This window comes from Vicugna pacos, chromosome 2, assembly GCF_048564905.1.
Source record: "Vicugna pacos chromosome 2, VicPac4, whole genome shotgun sequence".
Classification (NCBI taxonomy): Eukaryota; Metazoa; Chordata; class Mammalia; order Artiodactyla; family Camelidae; genus Vicugna; species Vicugna pacos.
Window position 1 is genome coordinate 28,188,936 of NC_132988.1, and position 12,718 is coordinate 28,201,653.

Genomic DNA, 12,718 nt, shown 5'->3' on the forward strand with positions numbered 1-12,718 from the left:
CATTTATGTCCACTTTTATTTTGAGATATGTATTTTCCCAATATTTCTAGGTTGGATAATTTCCCTCATCCCTTACAAGTTTTACAAATATTTCTATTTCTATACTTTCAGGGACTATCCTTAATGTTTATTAATATAGTCAATCATTGTTAATTGTGGTAGTTATGGTTCATAATGTTACTATGGATACTGAATTACCAAGTACTGAACTATTGTCCCTAGGGAAGATTCAAGATTAGGTTCTTGTGAGCCTCTGGTCACAACATTTTTATCAACTGAAATTCTGTTTGCACTATATAGGTTTGGCATGTTATAAAATAAGACAGTCCGTTGGCATTGAAATCGTGTTCTTCCACATAACCCTTTTCCTGAATAACATTGAACAGATATTTTAAAAATTCTTCCATGCACAACCTACATCACCTGCAAGCTTAACATTTTTCACAGTGTATTGCCTTTTGAAACAAGCAAGCCAGCCAACCCTAACCAAGAAGAGTTTAACATTTTCCTGATGCTGAGTAAGGTGACTATAAATTTCTGTGGCTTGCAACCTTACAACAATGCTGTCCACTTCTGTTTTTAATTGGTCATCATCTCAACAATCTATAAATTTAGCCATATTTCCATCTTTTCCATAGCTTCATCATGCACTGCAGATGTTACTTCAGCACTTTCCAAAGCAGCCTTATATACAGGTCAGCAAATTTCCCCTTCCTTCTTCTGTGTGTACCGTATTATTGATTCATTTACATTGAACTCATGGCCAACAGCACTATAACTCATGCCTGAATGAAGCTTACCTAACACACATCTTTTCTCTGCAAGGCATATCACATCATTTTTGTGCTTAAGAACTCTAGATAACATTTCAGGAAAACTTTGAGGGGCCATTTTAAAAGCAAAATTACTCCCCCAAAATCACAAAAATGTGTAAATAGTGGTACTAAGTAGACCATGATAAGGATACTGGTCCTGAGCTGACACAAGAATGCAAAGTATTACCTTGTTCTGTCCAGCTGGGGACATGCCTGTTGGGCAACTCAATTTTTTAGCTGCTCTGATTATGTCTGGGAATGAGCACTAAAGTGTCATAAGTATTGATTCTGGGGTTATAAATACATTTTAGTCAGTAGGTGAATTCACAAATAACAAGGATCAACTGTATACACTTTTCTACCTCTTTTGAATTTTCCTCTAAAAATTTCTCTTGCTTTGGAGTAGTTTCATGTTGCAAGTATACTTATGCATTGAAATATATCTTCTTGAAAAGAAGCATTTAGTAGTGAAAAAAAAGTTGGAAATTTCTTAGGCAATTCATCATAACTTAACCTTTCTTTAGTTGTATATATGTTATATACATATTAAGAAAAGCATTCATATTTGTTTGACCCTCAACAATATATATGAATGAGCATGTCTACCTATTATATATTTCTTTACGTTCACATTATTTTTCCTTTGGTGCCTTATATCTTACTCATAAGTGATTAACCTCACTTTATTGTGGCAAAGCAAAATAAGGAAAAAAAAATCAATATGAAAGCACCTCAAATTCATGTGAATTTCATAAATGTTCTCCATATAAATTAAATTTGAAATAAAATATTGTACACATGATATTGATTTATTATATGTAACATATCTGTATCTATCTGAATTTTCAACTGCATGGGAGGTCAGTGCCCCTAACCTCCATGTTGTTCAAGGGTCTACTCTATACAATTTCAGAAATACCTACTTGTCTTGTAGAACTCAAAGTTTAAAACAATTTATTGTCTTCTTTAGTTAGCCAATTTCCAAGACAACTTCTATGTAGACCTGTGATGTGACTGACACACAATATAGAAATGAGGAAAAAATTTACAGAAAAATGTTCCTATGGATATATTTTGACAAATGATCTGATTAGCATAATAACCATCAAACTATTGAATGAATAATCTGCTTTATTTTCTTTTTAATCAATGTCTATTCTGAACTCTATCTATAATGTTATTTAGGAAAATAGATTATTACAGTCCATAAATCTATTGTTAGTAACTTGCCAACTAAACTGGGAAATTATTTCTCTCCTTTTTCAAGTGATTACTTTTTCCAAGTTGCTTTCCATAACGAACTGATGAAGGCTAATGAAAATTAAATTACTTATTATGTAATAAAAGCCAGTGTAAAGATGCTGATGTATGATCTCTATAGTTCAAAAATATTCATGTTTTATTCTCAGATTTTTAGTAGTAGCTCTAAGCACTCTTTCAATAGATATAGTACTTAGACAATTTATCTTATTTTAAAATATTTTCTTAGTGTACTGTGGATGATAACAAGCCATATAATGGATAAACAATTCTTTAAATACATTTAAAATCTAATGATTAAAAAAATAAATAAAAGTTCTATAGCATTATCAAATATCATGAATTTCAATGAGTTTTGATTTCTATTGTTTCCAGTATCTCTGGCATACAAAAAATATTGACTTCCCTGGGAATAAATATTTGGTGTTGGTTTATGAACTAAATTATATTTGACCATTGTTGGGAAATGCTGTATTAAATATATCTGTAGGTATTTGGAAAACAGTACTTATGCTAAAGATGAAAAAGAGAGAAAAATGAAAGAAGAATAGGGAAGAATTAAATAGTAATAAAATAAAATCTGGAAATGTTAGATTGATATTTAATGGTCATGCATATTTATGTTCTGTATTGCACCATTGTTTGAAGCATTTAGTTTTCCAAATGAAATAAAACCTTTATTTTTTGAAACTATAATTTTCTTCTCATGGAAAATGCTATCTTTTTTCTTTTCAGGTTAAACTTGGAAATCAAACCAAAAAATAATGTCAGAATACTATGGATAAAATAATTAAAATTTTTGACATTTTGTTGATATTCTTTATTTTACATATGTTGTAATAAGATATGTATATATTATACAATTTGAAGTATATATTGTAGTACATATAGACTATATATGAGTATATATAGTATATACTTCAAATTGTATAATAGTATAATATATATAATTATAATTTTATAATTGGAAATAAAATTTCAAACTATATTATTTCAAACTGTGTGACAAAAAAGATATATAGAATGATTAATATACATAAAGATGTTGCAGATTATGTTTTCCACATTTTCTTTCTTTCAATATACTTAGCAGATATAGCTATTCCAAATTACTATTTCACAAACTAAGATGATTCTCAGTAGGGAAGCCTTACCTCACGTTGTTTTCATCAAAGGGAGCTTAGTCTATATTTGCCTGTCTGAGTATTGCCATTATATTACTAATTTACACATTGGGAAAAGGGTCAGGAGTACTTCAAATTTTTGATGACTTTATATTAACCTGAAAGTGGAATGTTAATAACTGATGAAATACATCCACAGTAGTCCAATATCAAGATAGTTCAATGTTATGTATTTTAAAATAAAAAAGTTCTACCCCATATTGTTGAATTATTTTATATATTGAGCTTTCTGGGGAGTCTTTATTTGAGACAGCTAAATATATTTTGTATTAGAACACATAAGGTAAAATCATGGAAATAGTATATATTAAAATAACATTACCCAGGTAAGATGATATTCAATATAACTTTATTGATAAATAGCTAAAAAATGCAGGTTTGTATTGCTCTTGATTGGCAATTAAAGCATGAATTATTGAAACCATTTTGAAAGCCATTATCACTGAAACTGTCATATACAGTAGTACTCAAATATTATTATTTTATTTATATTATTTTATTAAAATTAGTAGATTTCTGTGATCCTTTCTTAGGTTGTCTTAGTATCAATAATATAAATGGTGTATTGTTGTCTCAAATTGTAAAATAGAAGTATATTTTTAGGCTTTCCTAGTTAATTATATAGCTACCTTTCTTACCCTAAATGATGCAAGTGTCTATAGAGTGTTTCCTAATTTTGTAATTTATTAAAAAAGCAAATAGAATCCGGATAGTTATTTTCTATTGTTTAGTGCATTGGAATTTACAAAGTGGTACACATATCCAAAAATCAAAGGTTCAGAATTATGTAGATTAAATCTAGCAATCTAACATCAGAGATATTTAAGATTATTTTTATATCTTGTAGAAAATATTTTCAAAGATAAAATTTAAAGTCATTGGGAGATTGTGAAAGTAATACTTTCCAACAAAATTTTTATATTTTTCTAGAGTTCTTCAGTTATAAAAATCAGAATGTGTTCATATGACATTTGATGAAAAATGAGAACATGCTATTTCACATCTAAATGGATTAACAGTCAAGCAAGTTGTTTATGTTGGCCCATTCATGTAGTAGAATATGCTTCATTTTCTTGGGCATCTTTGGTAACATGGAGTTAAACATTTTGTGAATGACAAGATAATTATGAGTTCAGTACAGAGAAGAGTTATGGATGTAGAAAAAAATAGAGCAGAGATAAAAATTAGATGCAAAATTGGAATGATACTGAAAACAAGAGATGGAACTGCAGAAAATACAGAAAATGGGCTGATCACCCATTAATTTCTTTGCATGGTAAAAGTAATCTCTTGTCTATTTTGACAACTGAAATGAAAAATCATACCCTGGTGGAGATGTACACCAGTAAAGTTGCTGATCCCTATTATTTTATCAATTGTAGGAAATATATGAGAAAGACAATGTTTGTTCATTAGAAATCCTTTTCCTAAAATAGGAAGGAAGCACCACTGCATCTTTTTCATTTTCTTGCTCATATGTTTATTGTTTTCCTGACAGAATTTAACTTAAAAAATTTTTTTCAATATAGGTGTTTCCCATACTGTCCGGTTGAATTCATAGATGCAATGTCTCATGCAAGCACATTTTCCCCCATCACACAGCACATGCCACTAATCTTCAAGTGAGTCACCAGAGTATTTGTGTATCTTCACATAAACACATCATTGCAGCTTGAAAGATTATTTTGAGAAATTGTTGCAATATGAACATCTATCATTTTAAAAAATAAACAGAAAACTATTAACAAACAAATGAGTCGACAATCAGAAATTCAAGGATAGGAGTATAGCTTACTCTTCCAAAAATTTTGAAAATGAAGGCAAGATAATTTGATAGAACAGCTGTATTATCATTTACAAAAATGTTCCTGAATCTGTAAAGCAAGCAATTACTTTGTCATTTGATTTCCAAACAACTTAAAGAACATTTGTTTTCCAACCGTCCATTGAAAGAGTTTGGCAGGCTGTGTTGGTTGGCTCTCTACTTGAAGAGTTCTTCTTTATTATCTCTTCAGTATTTTCTCTATAATGGTGTGCACACCTTTGAATCTGAGCTCACAGTTGCCTTTTTTCTACTCCTTTTCAAAGAAGTCTGTTCTCTGTAATGCCCAATCACTGATTGGGAATTCTTTTCTATCTTCCACATTTCCTCTAAACATTCTCTCAAATATCCTTGCTTCAATTCATTACTGACTTTTTTCACTCTAAACCCTGACATCATTCTCTGTTTTTTGCATTTTCTGGGCTTTTTGTTTTGTTTTGTTTTTTGTTTTTTCCTGCTGTAAACATTAATCCTCCAGATTTCACCTGTTTTGCTCCTCACAATATTTAACTCTAAGGTAAATATTTCCTTATGCTTTTATTTAAGAGTGTCTCTCCATCTGCTTTTCTTTTTCTTTTTTCTTTTTTGTGTTGTTTTTGTCTGGGTAACATAATTATTACATTTACTGAAAATGTCTATTTTGAACTAAAGTATTTGTTTACTTTCTTAAAGTTGGCTTCTTAAGATGTACTGTGAGGTCAAAGAAGGTAAGCATGATATGTGCATGTTAATAACTGCCACTTTGTGTGAGTGTATTTTGTTTTATTTTACTGAAATTTTAGAAGTTATTTATCAAGTAATGGCTGTATTTCCCTGTGCTGTACAATATATCCTGATGCTTATTTATTTTATACTTAGTAGTTTGTGTCTCTTAATCCCATACCCCTGTCTCGCCTGTCCCCCATTTCTTCTCCCCACTGATAATCACAAGTTTGTTCTCTATATTTATGAGTCTGTTTCTTATCACATCTTTATTCTTTCATCTGTTCATGGACACTTGGGTTGCTTCCATGTCTTGGCTATTGTAAATAATGTTGCTATGCATGTTGGGGGGATGTATGAATCTTTTAATGTTAGTGTTTTCATTTTCTTCAGATATATACCCAGCAGGGGAATTGGTGGATCATGTAGTAGTTTTGACTTTTAGTCTTTGAGAGATCTCCATACGCTTTCCCATGGTGGCTGAGCAGCATACAATTCCATCTACAGTGTACTAAGGTTCCCTTTTCTCTATATCTCCTCCAACATTGTTATTTATAGACTTTTTAATAATAGCTAATTGGACAGGTGTGAAGTGATATTTCACTGTGTTTTTGATTTGTGTTTCTATGATGATTAGCAATTTTATGTGTTTTTTTAATGTATCTTCTTTGGAAAAATGTCTTCAGATCTTCTGCCCATTTTTTAAATTGGGTTCTTTGTTTGATATGGAATTGTATGAGCTGTTCATATATTTTGGATATTAACCTCTTATTGGTCATATCATTTGCAAATATATTCTTCCATCCAGTCGGTTGTCTTTTCATTTTGTTTCATTTATTGATGATTTCCTTTGCTGTGCAGAAACATTTAAGTTTAATTACATCCCATTTGTTTAGTTTTGCTTTAATTTATTTATTTATTTATTTGTTTGTTTGTTTATTTTTGCCTTAGAAGACAGATCTAAAAAATATTGCTACAATTTATGTCAAAGGGTGTTCTGCCTATGTTCTCTTCTAAGAGTTTATTTGTTTCAAGTCTTACATTTTGGTCTTTTTAATCCACTTTGAGGTTATTTTTGTATTTGATGTGAGAAAATGTTGTAATCTCATTTTACACGTTTCTCACTAGTTTTCCCAGCATCACTTACTGAAGAGACTGTCTTTTCTCTTTTGTATACTCTTACTTCCTTTGACATAGATTATTGTCCATAAGGGCTTGGGTTTACTTCTGGGCTTTCTATTCTGTTCCATTGATGTATGTGTCTATTTGTTTTATGACAGTACCATGCTATTTTAATTACCATAGCTTTGTAATATAGTCTGAAGTCAGGGAGCATGACACCTATAGCTTTGTTCTTTTTTCTCAAGATTGCTTTGGCAACTTGATGTCTTTTGTGCTTCCATTTAATTTTAGGATCATTTGTTCTAGTTCTGTGAAAAATGTGACAGGTATTTTGAAAAGGATTACATTAAATCTCTAGATTGCTTTGGGTAGGATGGCCATTTTAAGAATGTGGGATATCTTACCATTTGTTTATATCATTTTCAAATTTCTTCATCTATATTTTATCATTTTTAGAGTATAAATCTGACTTTAAATATTTTAAAAATTCTTTCCTCCATTGCGTTTTATAATTGAACTAACTTATTTCTTGGGAAAACATTCTAGCATTTTGATGCAACTGTAAGGTTAAGTTTGGAAAATTTTGTCATCTTTTAGTGTAAAAACCTTTTTTTTTTTTTTTTTTTAGTTTTAGAATAACCTTATCAAAGCTACTATGGACACGTGTTTATGGCTTATGGATTGAAAAGTTCATCTCTACCAGCTAATTAGCATTTTAATTTTTTGCCTACAATAGAAGACTGTTAGTATCTTTAGGCACAGTGTGTGACTTCACTGTCCTGTATTATATATACTTAATAATTATCATAAATAATGATAGTTCAAAGTGTTTCCCATTTCTTTTTTATTAGTTTCAACCTATTTCAGTGATATTTTCTCTAATTTAGGCTTTCTTGATTATTGCAGTGTATACTAAAAGTAAATTTTTATACTGAGCATTTAAAACACTTGAAAACTATCTTTACTATTTGTCAGCTTTTTCTGCTATTAGCACTGTTTAGCAAATGCCATGTAGCATGTCTACGAGTGATTTGAATCATATGATTTCTCTGATTCAAAACATTTCATATGCTTTAAAAGTCAAATTAGAAAAGAACAGTCAAGCCATGTAAAGATGTGATATTTAGAATACCAGTTATATAATAATGGAGGATAAGGTAGTTTTTGGAACATCTATCTTAAACATGAAATATTTAAATCTAATTTACAGTTTTTGCTTCAGGAACTTTCACACCACTAAAGGTAACATGTAAAGTGAGTGGAATTGCTAATTAAAACTTGGGAAGATTGATTATAAATTTTGAAGAAAATACAACAGAGAAAAATAATGGTCATAACTTCCCCAAGCCCAAGTAAATATTTTACCAATAGAAAAAAATAAGTAAAAATGAAAAGTTAAATAAAGCTACATATGTGTGTGTGTGTATGTGTGTGTGTGTATATGTATATATATAGTTTCTAAACAAAACATCAGTAACTAATAGAGGAGAACTGGAATTCTATTAAAAATATGTTCGAACCTTAATATAGATTGGATGTTTATAAATTTTTATAATTTTATAAAATATATACTTCTGAGTATAAAGTGTGCATAATACAAAAAAGAATCATTTTATCTTAAATTGTCAAAATTTCTTTTCTACCCTTTCTGATTACTCTCAATCTCAATGATATAAGGATAAGTGGCATTTATCATCCGAAAGAGAAAATTTTGGCATTTGATCCCATTAGATGGAAAATTATAATTTTTTGACATAGTGTTAATAGCAAAATTTATGTTTCTTATTCTAAGCAAGTGCTTAGTGGGATGAATCTGGTTAGTCTGTTAATGATTATTTGAGTTAAGCAGAGACCCGGAGAGGTAACCTGGAAGAAACGTTTATGTAGACAACACTAAATGAGAGAGACTTAAAACATCTGTAGTTGAACTTATTATAAATTTAAAGCAATGAAACTATTTGTAGTTAAGTAAATAAATAAATTAATTAAATTATCCCTTTCTCCTGCACATTTCATAGTGTTTTATTTTAGCTAGTTTACAATGAAAGCTTCTCATTTTTCTACTCATTTTAACCTGATTTCTGAGTAATGATACTGAAAAGAGGAAAATAGAAAAAAAAAAGTGATTTCCCAAATCTCCATATCTCTTTAGGAAGAGCTCTGGAGCAAAATCCTAAATCAGTGAGCTACACTTTCAGTGTTCTTATTTCATATGAATTTGGAGCACTCCATAATATTTCCAAAGCTGCAGAGCATAACAAAGGTGACCAATAAAGTTGGGTGGTTCTCATTTCAATTATAGAATTAGGCCAAGGCACCAGATAAGCAACAAATATTCACTCACCATCAGAAAGAGTTCTAAATTTAAATATTTCAATTGTTGTAACGGCCTGATGCCTATTGATGGTATTTTAGAAAATTTACTTTTTAAAAAATACTTTTCAGAGTGTCAAAGCTCTGATCAAATTATACAACTGACTTAATTTGCAATTCATCAAATCAAATATATAAAACAATGCAGTTAAAGTTAGAAAGCATTTTAAAATGGAAATAGATATCTTTATTTCTATTTTATATCCAGTGAGAATTGTTAGCTGCCTTATATCAAAAAAGTTATACAGAAAGCATGTTCACCCTATGGAAGAATCTCTAGTAATATTAGCAGCAATGACTTTTAAGGATAGAAGTAAGAATAAACAGAAATTGTACCACCAAATTCTCAAGGATTAGGTATAATTTCATTATTCTTTTTATATTAAGCATTAAGCAAGATCAGTATAAGAGCAGCAATATGCTGAAAAATAACATTAAAGCATTAAGGTGAGACTATATTGAACAAAATTCTTAAAGATAAGAAAAAAGGAAAACTAGTAATTTTTTCATACCCTCTTATTGGCCCTTTAATGGAAAAAAATATTTTCTAATTAATATTTCATTTACCTTGGGGACAAGTACATAATGCAGTCATCAATTTGCTTAGATTCTGAAATACCATTCATTTATGTACATATTTTCCTATTCAAATTTACTATTCATATCACTTGTCAATTTGCATATATTAAATCATCATGCATAATTTACCATATCTTGAATATTTTATTAATGAAAGTACCTTTCTAAGATTTTATATGCTCTTAAATTTTAAATACTCAAACATTTAAGAAACTTAAAACTCAACAGTTCAGTTTTAAAATACAATTTTTATGAAATGAAATATTGCATTAACATGTTAACTCTATGTTGTTGCTCTGACTATTGGTATGGACAGTGGGTAGTTATTGTAAGTTTTTTTATTAAGAATGGAATTTTTAAGAGTAACTTATTTAGGTTTTTTGGGATTGGGTGGGTAGGTAATTAGATTTATTTATTCTTAGAGGAGGTGCTGGGAATTGAACCCAGGACCTCGTGCATGCTAAGCATGCACTCTACCACTTGAGCTATACCCTCCCCCAAGAATGGAATTTTTAAAATAATATGTATTCTTTTCTTTTGTTATTTCATTTAAAGTTAGCATAGACATACATGTACCTGACCAATACTTTAGTTGTTCTTTTCCATTAACTCGTGATTACTTTAGCTCATGACTTTTTAATCAAGGATGATGATGTTTAGAAGTCGCTTCATTAACAATGTGGTGCATTGAGACAGAATAAAGTTAACTAATTTTGACAGTTTTATATTTCATGGGGTCTATTTCCAGCATTCCAATCTTATTTAATTTTATACACATTTAAAAAGTAAAATTTCCAACTCAAACAAATTCCTAGGCAAATAAATGGAAAGTTGTTGTATGAAAAAGATGCATACAAAGTAGTTATGTTTTTACAATATGAGAGTGAATTGTAATCGAGAAAAAAAATCTGCAGGTCTTATTGAGTAGTTCTACTTCAATAGTAAACTAGAAACTGGTAGTTCTGTTAAAGAAAAATTATTCTGATACTTCTTAAAACCATAAGAAAGACTTTATTTAGGACTATTGTGATAGGTGACAATATTATCGTAATAGGGGAGAGAGATTAGGTTCAACCCTGAACTCAGCAAAGATAGCTGGGGATGTATAGAAAAGGAACAGAGGTCGGGGTCAGGGGATGTCATCAGCGGATGGAAGATTACTAAGAGGAGACATAAAAGGATAGGGTAATTTTGTTAAACTGACTGAACAGGATTCTTGCTGAAGGCAGGCCAGTGTGACCAGATATCAAAGGTAGGAGATGAGTAATTTGATCAGCTATCATAAGAGATCAGATATCAAGAATGGGTTTAATTCCCTAAACTGATTTAGCAGGATTCTTGCTACAATTGGACTAGGCAGGCAGAGATACTGCCCAGAGATGAGACCGAGTCAAAAAGGGGGTCAGAGGAGCCTAAAATTTGGTCAAGAAAAGAATCTTTGTCTCTTCAGAAATTATTCCTTAAATTTCAATAATGAGCATCCTAATTACTGCCTCATGCTGAAGAGTGGACTCAGCAGCATGTATGCTATGAAAGAGATTAGGAAAAATCTCTGAAAAAAAGTTTAAAGGCAACATGAATATGGCCCTATGAAAAAATCAAATAGAACTCTTCTGGTCATGAGTGATTTATAAAATAGTTTTTAGATTGTCCATTGTGTGCATTAGGTATATATAAAATTTACCATGCTCATTTTTCAAAAATTGAAACATAGAGATACACATGCTAAAGCAATTTCTTTTAGTTCTTATAAGAATCTTTTTATGACCTATGTTACGTGATCCTGCAGTCTCTGTCTTAACTTTCTTACTGAACCTTATTTGAATTAATTAAAGAAATTAAGTCTGGACTATGTATGCCACAGTGTGTGAATTCATAGATGTAAATATTAGACATTAAAATAAAAATGGCCATTTAAATTTTCACAAAAATGATATTTCCAATTACAAATCTTTCTGAAATCTGACTCATATCAATCCAGAGTTTTCCAAATAGTTATTTAACTGATTTACTTGAACAAATATAGAAAATCTTATCGTAGTTTATTTACTTATTTTATTATATTTCTAGAAGTTTAGGGAAATATTTACTTCTTTTGATTCAATTTGGGTTTCTGGCTTAGTAAAAAATGTAATAATGGTTCAATAATGTGAATGTTTCTACCTAGGATGGAAAATACTCTGAATTATTTAGACAGATTTTCTCTGCAAGTAACATTTGCCTGAATAATATGGGCTAATATTAAAATCTATTTTTTTATATAGCAACACTTGGCAAATAGTGAATTTTCAAATGGTTCAGATACACAGTCTTAACAGGGACAAAGTTTCTCTTTTCTTCTTACTTTTCTCCCAAGCTTTTCATGTCATATTGCAAGACATCAGCTATTACTTCATTTATCCCATCCACAGTCCAGGCAAAATAAATACAAGCAGGAAGTCTGGCTAGCACATTTATACTTTTTCACAGAAACCTCTGCAAAAGCATCCATCTATACTTCAATTATAGGAAATGGTTCACATTGCCAAGCCTTTCTGAGTGAAGGCTAGAAAATCAAGAAAGAATTGTCATGAGCGCTTGAGAGCAAACAATTCTGGGCATAGGCTCATTGACCAAACTGAGGTTGTATAAATAAGAATTTAGGGTAAATTTTATACTGGGTTGGCAAAACCCATATTTATCTGCTTCTATTCATATAACTAAAATGTATATTACTAATCATGATAAATTGACTATTTCAAAAATGTATCCTAAAATTTATGACTACACTTAAAATACATTCATTAACTGTTGATATACTTTGGCATACTTGGATACATTTTTTTAGTGACTGATAGTGGGGAGAGGAGAGAAATCTTAAG